Here is a 10,654-nt window from a genome sequence, read left to right on the forward strand (position 1 = left end):
CTATAGCCTACCAGGCTCCTCCATCCATGGAATTTTCCAGGCAAGAGTACTGGAGTGGGTTGCCATTTCCTCCTCCAGGGAATCTTCCTGACCCAGGGATCGAACCCAGGTCTCCTGCATTGCAGGCAGACCTGGTAACTAGGTAACTAAATTCTGGATAACAGAATATAAGAGAAGAGGTTTGTATAGCCTCTGGGCATAATCAGAAAGGAAAGGGTTAGGGGTTCATCACCTGAGTGTAAGGATGGAGGAAAATAAGGATGATTGAGAGAGGAGAAATTGTGAAAAAAAATTATTTGGGAAAGTGGAAGGGCAAATGCATTAGAGAACTATGTTATGATCATTACAGAGCTTTAGGGAGTTCTCTTGTGGGTTAGTGGTTATGGGATCTTATCTTATACATGGAAATACCAACACTTAGACTGAGATGGACTCCTAAAATCTCACATTGGGTGGCGATGATTCTGAAACTTTCTAGGCGTATCCCCTGTATTTCGGCATAGACAGTGGAAGATGCTGCTTATCTGCAAAGCACACCATGTGTCCATTCATCAGTAAGCAAGAATACATAACCCCTGAGTGAGCACTCACACAGTAAAGCTGCAGTTGCTATTGCAGGCCAGGCTGATCCCATGATGCAGTCAGCAACTATCTCAGGGCACCTTCTACATGCTTGGTGAAGCGCTTGGAACTAGAGCTACAAAAGGGAAAGGCAGGCAACTAATACTCTTGTGCAGGTTTCTTTTGTGCCTGTCATATGCAAGAATACAAGCATGCATTCCAGTTATTATTATTATTTTTGTATTTCCTAAGTACTGAACTGCTTCTCTGGTGGCTCAGTGGTAAAGAATCTGCCTGCCAAGTAGGAGATGTGGGTTCCATCCCTGGGTCGTGAAGATCCCCTGGAGAAGGAAATGGCAACCCACTCCAATATTCTTGCCTGGAGAATTCCCTGGACAGAGGAGCCTGGAGGGCTACAGTCCATGGGGTCGCAAGGAGTTGGACACAACTGAGTGACTAAACAACAGTAACAACAACAAGCACTGAGCTGGGCACTGTCATAGGTTTGCGGGATATAACACTGAACCCTTTGGGAAATTGATTTTGCTGGATCCTGTCCCCCAGCCCTGTTCTGATTCACTAAATAGTTCTTTCTCTCCTGGAACTGCGAGTCTTGTGCAAAGTGGGGAAAAGAAAGAAGAAGGTCATTTTCCCCTCCAGTGCTGTACTCTGATAGCTGAATAGCTCGTGTCCTGGTTCTGGTCCAAGTTATAAGCCTGCTTCTCCAGCCTTCCTGTTGATTTGCAAAGTTCCAAGATTATTTCAATAAATCTATTTTTTTCTTTAAAGATCTTTTAAAATTTGAAATTATTTTAAATTAATTTAGAGTAATAAGAACAGTTCAAATAACTCCATACCCTTTACCTGGGTTCTTTAATTACTAATATTTTACCATATTTACTTTGCTGCACTCTGCGTTTTACATATATATTATATACATGATATATAATTTTTCCTGAACTATTTCAGAGTTGCAGACATCATGCTCCCTTACCCCCAGATCCTACCTTACTTATTTCCTCAGGACAAGCTGCTTCTCTTACATTACCACAATAGAATGATCAAATTCAGAAAATATAGGATTAACATACACTGTTTTATAATATACAATCCACTTTTCAGATTATACTACTTGTCCCAATAATATCAATTTCTATCATTTCTATCAATTTCCCTTTCTGACCCAGGATCCAATTCCAGATTATACACTGTATTTAGTTGTTACGCACTTCCCCCGCCCCAAATTAGCCAGTTATATTTGTTGCTTATAAGCAAAGAATCTTAATGATACAGCTTCTTTCTGTTAACAACCAAAGAACCTTTATAATATAGTAGATTACATCACAGTGCTAATGAACTCTTCCAGGTAGGTATTAAAATACCTAAAAACAAGGGTTTTACAGAAACAGATCCACAGACATAGAAAACAAACCTATGGTTACCAAAGCGGGAAGGGGGGATGAGAGATAAATTAGGAGTTTGGGATTAACATATACACACGACTATATACAGAGCAGGTGACCAACAAGGATCTACTGTATAGCACAGGAAACTGTTCACTAGGGAAGAAGAATCCGAAAACTAATATATATAACTGGATCCCTCTGCTGTGTACCTGAATCTAACACAGCATGGTGAATCAATGATACTTCAATTAAAAAAATTCCTGTTTTCAGATTCATATTATGAGGTCCAGAGTAGTTAATTTGCCCATGATGATACACAAACTTCTCGAGCCAAGATTTAGATCCAAATCGTTTTTTACTCCCAAGCTCCTACTTATGCCATTGTAGGCCTGGCAAACAGTAATAAAGCACAACCCCAGCACAGTCTTACAGGCTAGTATGGAACTGGTAAACAAATAATTAGAATAGAAAGCAGTAAATCCCAACCACAGAAGTATATACAGGGTGTAGATGGAACATAATCAGTGAACTTATCTCAAGTATGACAAGAGATACGGTCAGGGCTTCAAGAGCAATAGCAGAAAATCAAATCAGTTATTTTCTTTGGTGTCAACTGGGTGTTTACAGACTGTCTACTGTCCAAAGTATGATTAATATCAGTACTGATCAGCTAACATCCAACATATGCTCAGGAACTGATATGTCTCGTTGGCTAACATTGTTAACTGACATCTGCTCATGGAATATTACCTCTTGAATGTTAGGGACCCAAGTAGTTCCTACATCACTTCAGTTCTTAGTTGGTCATTCCGATGAGAGCTGACATCATCTAGTTCTGATATTTAGCTGCAATGTATTGCAATGATCCTAATCTGTAAGCCTACTTAAAATCTGCCCTGTTCAGTTTGATAGTTTTAAAATGTAGACATTACAAAAAGGCATTCTCAAGGTAGAAGGGTCCGATCTCTTCGAGAAATCTAGAGCCCTTTTCTCTTCTCATTTTGGAAAAAGTCAAATGAAAAACAAGCACCAGGCAGGAGGAAAACCAGAGCGGCAAAGTCAGAGTAAATAGCATGTTTCATTTTGTGGCTTCCATTCTGAATCTAGTGACAAAGAGAAAACATGCAAGGGTCAGGAGCTGGGATGGCATTCAGGGAGCCGAGTCTTGGGACAGTTATGAGTATTCTCAGAGGACAGGACGGTGGCAGCAAATCAATGGACTCCTGGGCCCAATCAGGGAGCTGAGTATTTGCTGGTGATCCCAAGAGGGACCTGGGTGGTCTGTGAAGAACTGGAAAAACACAATAATAACATATTATCAATTATATGTTATTGATAAGAGTATCTTACTTGTTATTTAGCAGAGGTTTTCTTTTAAAAAATACTTGACTTTCATGTGAAGTTGGTCCTAAGTACCTTGCATAAGTAGGTGCTCAAGTAGTGTTGAACTGGATTAAGCTCAAAGAGGTGAGACTAGTGTACACACAAAGCTTTATGTTACTGGCAGCTCTTGCTATGCAGCTCCAGCCTGCTGTGCGTGTGCTCAGTGGTGTCCGACTCTGTGACCCCAATGACTGCATCCCGCCAGGCTCCTCTGTCCATAGGATTTTATGGGCAAGGATACTGGAATGGGCTGCCATTCTTTTTCCAGGGGATTTTTCTGACCCAGGGATGGAACCCACGTCTCCTGTATTGCAGGCAGAACCTTTACCCGCTGAGCCATCGGGGAAGCCCCCATCTTCAGCTTCAGTTCAGTTCAGTCGCTCAGTCGTGTCCTACTCTTTGTGACCCCAGGAACTGCAGCACGCCAGGCCTCCCTGTCCATCACCAACTCCCGGAGTTCACCCAGACTCATGTCCATCAAGTCAGTGATGCCATCCAGCCATTTCATCCTCTGTTGTCCCCTTCTCCTCCTGCCCCCAATCCCTCCCAGCATCAGAGTCTTTTCCAATGAGTCAACTCTCCTCATGAGGTGGCCAAAGTACTGGAGTTTCAGCTTCAGCATCATTCCCTCCAAAGAAATCCCAGGGCTGATCTCCTTCAGAATGGACTGGTTGGATCTCCTTGCAGTCCAAGGGACTCTCAAGAGTCTTCTCCAACACCACAGTTCAAAAGCATCAATTCTTCAGTGCTCAGCATTCTTCACAGTCCAACTCTCACATCCATACATGACCACAGGAAAAGCCATAACCTTGACTAGACGGACCTTTGTTGGCAAAGTAATGTCTCTGCTTTTGAATATGCTATCTAGGTTGGTCATAACTTTCCTTCCAAGGAGTAAGCGTCTTTTAATTTATGGCTGCAGTCACCATCTGTAGTGATTTTGGAGCCCCCCAAAATAAAGTCTGACACTGTTTCCACTGTTTCCCCATCTATTTCCCATGAAGTGATGGGACCGGATGCCATGATCTTCATTTTCTGAATGTTGAGCTTTAAGCCAACTTTTCCACTCTCCACTTTCACTTTCATCAAGAGGCTTTTGAGTTCGTCTTCACTTTCTGCCATAAGGGTGGTGTCATCTGCATATCTGAGGTTATTGATATTTCTCCCGGCAATCTTGATTCCAGCTTGTGTTTCTTCCAGTCCAGCGTTTCTCATGATGTACTCTGCATATAAGTTAAATAAGCAGGGTGACAATATACAGCCTTGATGTACTCCTTTTCCTATTTGGAACCAGTCTGTTGTTCCATGTCCAGTCTAGGCTATCCCAAACAAAGATACCTGTGACCTCCTACCAGCAACCTAAATCCCTGTTGCTGGGGTTGACAGATTTAATCAATGTTTACTGAAGAGGTGTTGTGGATCACACCTTGTCTCAGGTGCCAGGGACACAAAACGAAAACATCTTTATCCCTACCTTCAAGGAGCTTACTGACAATGGCGTCCACAATGATGACTGCCAGCCGTCCAACCTGTCTCCTCATGGGTCGTCCATGGAAGTTCCAAAATCTGAGAGTACAGGACATCAGTTCAGTCGCTCAGTTGTGTCCTACTCTTTGCAACCCCATGGACTGCAGTATACCAGGCTTCCCTGTCCAGACATAAGCATCAGTATAAACCACTGAGATAATTTCCTTCAACCCCTGCCCCGTTTTGCCACTCTAAGTTTAACCTAAACGATAAGGAGGCAGGTACTCCTTTTTAAAGCTCTCCTAAGCTAAGAGTCGGACAAGACTGAGCGACTTCACTTTCACTTTTCACTTTCATGCATTGGAGAAGGAAATGGCAACCCACTCCAGTGTTCTTGTCTGGGGAATCCCAGGGACAGGGGAGCCTGGTGGGCTGCCGTCTATGGGGTTGCACAGAGTCGGACACGACTGAAGCGACTTAGCAGCAGCAGCAAGGTAACAATGAATTTACTGTGTGATCTAGTCTAGGGTCTCACAACTCACTGTGTGGAATTCCTTCCACAGAATAATGATGCTGATGCAGTGATGACAGCAACCACTATTGATCACGCACGTGGTACATTTCAATTCCTGTGCAAGATACTCTATGCATTTTGTTAGTGCATATTAATTGCATTTATTTTTGAAGCTAAAAGAAAATAGATGATGTGTAACTGAGGACTAAGTATCTAAGACTCCTGAATGTTTATATCATATTTTACTTTTCATAAAATATATCTTAATTTGATTAACAACATTTCCAACTTACTTGAAACTTACAAAATGGCACTGAATGTATCACATACTCTACACATCTTATCTCAGTTCAAACTCATAACAATTCTGTGAGCTAGGAACACTGTTCCTAATTTATATTTGGGAAATTTGAGGATCAAGAACTTAAGTGGCTTGCCCAAGGTCACCTATCTCGTGGGCGGCAGAACTGGTTTTCCATCTTGGGCTGTCTAGACTCCATGAAGCACTAAATCTCAGCATTCTTTCTCCTCGTCTGTGGTAGAGGTGCCGCTCGCCTCCCCATTGCACACTCTGATCACCCTATTGGAGCATGTGAACTGGCACTCTGAAGGCGGGTGCCAGGGTTGGGCAGTGTGGGTGGGTGTGGCCCAGGGAGGAGGGAGGCTAACTTCAGATCCCCAAAACTGAAATGTGGTCACACACGTAACACCCTCATCACAGCCCCATCATATCTACAGGGCTGTAAGCTGACTCCTGTGACACTGAGATAACTCAGGCCTTTTCTGGAATTTCTTTGTCTAAATTGTTTGAGGGTGTCCCTGTCCTCAAGGGTTACTTCAGCAAGAATAAACACTTACTGGAGGGCTCCCAGTGGGCCAGCTTCAAAGTAGCGACAGAACAGAGTTCGGTTTTCCGAGCTCACGGTGTGCCGCTGAGGGCACGATCGCGGATGCTCAGCAAGAGTGAGGCTGGGAGGCCACAAACACCTTATGAGCTCACTGTCCTGAGCTCCCCGCCGCCTCCTCCACAGTCTCCCTGGTCCTCTGTCTCCTGGAGGCTCCTTGTTTTGGTTTTCCAGCCAGCTACCTGGGGCTTTACTTACCCTGCTTCTGACATGCCCTTCCTGCATTTATAACACCTGTGTTGGGGCCATCTGGTGGGAAGATGGAGAGAAACAAAGGAGCAGAGACCCTTGAGACCATTACTCCTCTATCAAAGGGGGACAGTTCCCCTCCCTTAAGAGGCTTAGGTGTCTGTGGGTCTCTATAGTCAGGACACCCCTTTCTCATCCCTCCAGCCTGCCGTAGAGGGTTTCTCCTGAAGTGAGAAATGGGCACCTGAAGTGAGAAATGGGCATCTCCACACTGCTGCCCATTTCTGAGTCTTCAGCTGTCTTGAGTCAGGTTGGCAGACACCAGAGGGGAATAAAAAAGATGAACTCACTGCCTATTCAGTGGCACCCCAAATCCTAGTTTTCCCCTCCCAATCCAGCTGCTGCTGTTCACTTTCCAGCCCTCAAGTACCTCCGCACATTCCGTCCAGATTCTGTGGTTGTTCCATCTTACCTGAAGCCAGAACCTGAAAGGTCCTCTTTAGAGACCAGATCCAAAATAAAGAGAAAAAAATAAACACCAGGCCCATTTAATAAAGGAATAACAGACTCAGACAGTCAGCACTTTTTGTATTGCATTAACATCACTCAATCTCAACATCACAAGAAGTCAGACAATCAAACTTTAGGTGCCTCTTGATGGGATGGGATATAAAGCATACAGGAATTAGTCTTGCTGGAAGCAACTGAAGTGGGATTCCATTAAGCCTTTAGAGCTTCATGCCAGCTAATAGGAGACATGGAGTCAAGTGTAAAATGACAGTCTGAAGAACCATCACCCAAATCCGGGTTGTGAGACCTTCTGTAGTACAGTGACCTGGTGTCTCCAACAAATAAACAGCACGAAGAAGGTGAAACTATTACAGAATAAGGCAATTTCAGAGGCACGACAAGTAAAAGGGGGATAAATCTCACAGGATTCCTGAGACGATTCAAGGAGATAATTAACATAAGGTGCTTAGCAGAGTCTGCTGCTGCTGCTAAGTCACTTCAGTCATGTCCGACTCTGTGCAACCCCATAGATGGCAGCCCACCAGGCTCCCCCATCCCTGGGATTCTCCAGGTAAGAACACTGGAGTGGGTTGCCATTTCCTTCTCCAGTGCATGAAAGTGAAAAGTGAAAGTGAGGTTGCTCAGTTTGTGCGACCCCATGGACTACAGCCTACCAGGCTCCTCCATCCATGGGATTTTCCAGGCAAGAGTACTCATTGCCTTCTCCGTAGCAGAGTCTGGCAAGTGGTAAATGAGTTATTACTATCTCCTGTCAGCTCTCAAGAGTCTCAGCCTCTTCATTCACAAAACACGGGAGATGACAGCCCTTCCCTCTCACGGCTGCTGGAGGACCAAAGGGTTCAGGTCCCTTTCCCTCTGCACCTGGGCAGGAAGGTCTGACTGCAGCACTCTCCCATGCAGTGTCTCCCGTTAGCCAGTAGATGGCAGCCCAGGCACGTTTATTTGGAACCCCGGGCTGACGCGGGAGCTAGTCTTTTGCTCTAAGAAGCCGGGTCCTGCCTCATCACCAGTATTCCCCTTCTCTTAGGTAGGAGGCCTAAAAATGATGAGAGAGAATCGGAGTTTCTGAGATACAATTAGGGTTCTAGTAGCAGTTTGCTGAGGATTCAGTATCTGCTGGACAGAGAGGTATTTCTGACCCAGCTGGATCAGAGTTCAGGCACTACTTGGCTGGCTGCGCCTGGACCCTGCTTCCTGTCCCAGTGCCATTCTGCTCCATCCTGAATCACCTGTGCACAAGTCCAACATGGTTTAGTTTCTCTTCCCCATCAGACTGGGGATAGTTTAAAACTATGCTCCTACCCACACCTGGAGCAAGATGTCCTTTGGGAAAAGTTTGTCAAATGAGTAAATATGTATACACACTCTGGAGATGTAATCACATATCCTCCTTTCCCAGAAAACTCCATATACCACAGGGTGTATGCATTTTCTTTTTGTCTATCAGTTGAGATAACTGGGGTTGTGATTAAAAGTGCATGCCCTGGAACAGGATTTGTTGTTGTTCAGTCACCAAGTCGTCCCAACTCTCTGTGACCCCATGGACTGCAGCACACCAGGTCTCCGTGTCCTTCACTGTTTTCTTAATCCACTTTACACACCACCCTTGTGGCCAGGGGGCTTGCGTAACTCAGTGAAGCTACAAGCTACACTGGAAGGGTGGTTATGAGCCACCAGAGACAGACGGTTCATAGTGGAGAGTTCTGACGAGATGTTATCCACTGGAGAAGGGAATGGCAAACCACCCCAGTATTCCTGCACTGTATTGCGGTGTTCATGAACTGTATAAAAAGGACCAGCAGTCTTTAGGTTCAAATCTCAATTTCTCCACTTACTAGTTGCATGTCCTAGGAGAAGGGCCTCAGTTTTTCTACCAGCAAAATGGGATAGGCAATAGTATCTTGTGGGTTGTTCTATGGTGAGGACTAAACAAGCAAATGCATTTTAAGTGCTTAGGAAAGTGCCTGGCACACGGTAGGCACCCAATGCATATTAATTACCATTTGAACACTGCCTTCCTCTGGGACAGATGGAATGCACCTGCAAAATAGGCGCTCAAGGAAGATATCGAATGGCCTGGGGTGGCTCTCTGGCGTGAGGTGAGGAATGGCTCTCAAGAAACAGCAGTACTGCTTCCAGCTCCCCCACCCCTTCCTCTTGTTATTGATGGTATCATTATTAATCATTTGACGAGGCCGAAGGGAAGTCTCCAACCCCACAAGTCATGAATGCTGTTTTGCTCACCTTCCAAACCCAAGCTCAGCAGTGGTGTCTGCAGTTGTCTGCATGTTGCTGGGGACAGCACGTTCAGGACTGAGGGACCCCCCTCCCTGTGGCCCAAGGCTGAGAAGGCACTGACTGAGGCAGAGGAGTAAGGGACTTCCAGGGCTATTTCCTATCTCTGTCCCCTTTCTGGGGTGGGTGGGTGGGTGTGTGTGTGTGTATGTGTGTGTTTGTGTGTGTGTGTGTGGTGCTTTGGGGAGCATCTTCCAAAGGTCCTTGTTCAGCTCTGGAGATGCTGTGTAGCTCAAAAGGATTCCTATATGATGGACATCTGTACCACACAAAGAGCAGGAGCAGGAAAGGGATTACTATGGTCCTAAAGGTTCATCTAGTCAAGGCTATGGTTTTTCCAGTGGTCATGTATGGATGTGAGAGTTGGACTGTGGAGAAGGCTGAGCACCGAAGAATTGATGCTTTTGAACTGTGGTGTTGGAGAAGACTCTTGAGAGTCCCTTGGACTGCAAGGAGATCCAACCAGTCCATTCTGAAGAAGATCAGCCCTGGGATTTCTTTGGAAGGAATGATGCTGAAGCTGAAACTCCAGTACTTTGGCCACCTCATGCGAAGAGTTGACTCATTGGAAAAGACTCTGATGCTGGGAGGGATTGGGGGCAAGAGGAGAAGGGGACGACAGAGGATGAGATGGCTGGATGGCATCACTGACTCGATGGACGTGAGTCTCAGTGAACTCCGGGAGTTGGTGTTGGACAGGGAGGCCTGGCGTGCTGCGATTCATGGGGTCGGAAAGAGTCAGACACGACTGAGCGACTGATCTGATCTGATCTGATCAAATCACTTATGATTATACAGTGGAAGTGACAAATAGTTTCAAGGGAGTAGATCTGAAAGAGTGCCTGATGAACTATGGATGGAGGTTTGTGACGTTGTACAGGAGGCAGTGATGAAGACCATCCCCAAGAAAAAGAAATGCAAAAAGGCAAAATGGTTGTCTGAGGAGGCCTTACAAATAGCTGAGAAAAGAGAAGCTAAAGGCAAAGGAAGGAAAGATATACCCATTTGAATGCAGAATTCCAAAGAACAGCAAGGAGAGGTAAGAAAGCCTTCCTCAGTGATCAGTGCAAAAAAATAGAGGAAAACAATAGAATGGGAAAGACTAGAGATCTCTTCAAGAAAATCAGAGATACCAAGGGACGGTTTAATGCAAAGACGGGCACAATAAAGGACAGAAATGGTATGGACCTAACAGAAGCAGAAGATATTAAGAGGAGGTGGCAAGAAAACACAGAAGAACTGTACAAAAGAGATCTTCATGGTCCAGATGACCACGATAGTATGATCACTCACCTAGAGCCAGACATCCTGGAGTGCGAAGTCAAGTGCACCTTAAGAAGCATCACTATGAACAAAGCTAGTGGAGGTGATGGAATTCCAGTTGAGCTATTCCAAATCCTGAA

The 10,654-nt window shown here is 45.1% G+C and overlaps 1 long non-coding RNA gene across 1 annotated transcript; it reads right to left on the reverse strand.

The window, feature by feature from the left end:
* Positions 1-3,026: 3,026 nt before the first annotated feature.
* LOC113886463 lies at positions 3,027-4,998 on the reverse strand. The gene is made up of 2 exons (XR_003509446.1): positions 4,825-4,998; positions 3,027-3,258 (listed from the first exon to the last, which is right to left on the reverse strand). It is a non-coding gene; the product is annotated as an uncharacterized LOC113886463 (long non-coding RNA).
* Positions 4,999-10,654: the final 5,656 nt, after the last annotated feature.

This window comes from Bos indicus x Bos taurus, chromosome 29 (genome assembly GCF_003369695.1).
Source record: "Bos indicus x Bos taurus breed Angus x Brahman F1 hybrid chromosome 29, Bos_hybrid_MaternalHap_v2.0, whole genome shotgun sequence".
NCBI lineage: Eukaryota > Metazoa > Chordata > Mammalia > Artiodactyla > Bovidae > Bos > Bos indicus x Bos taurus.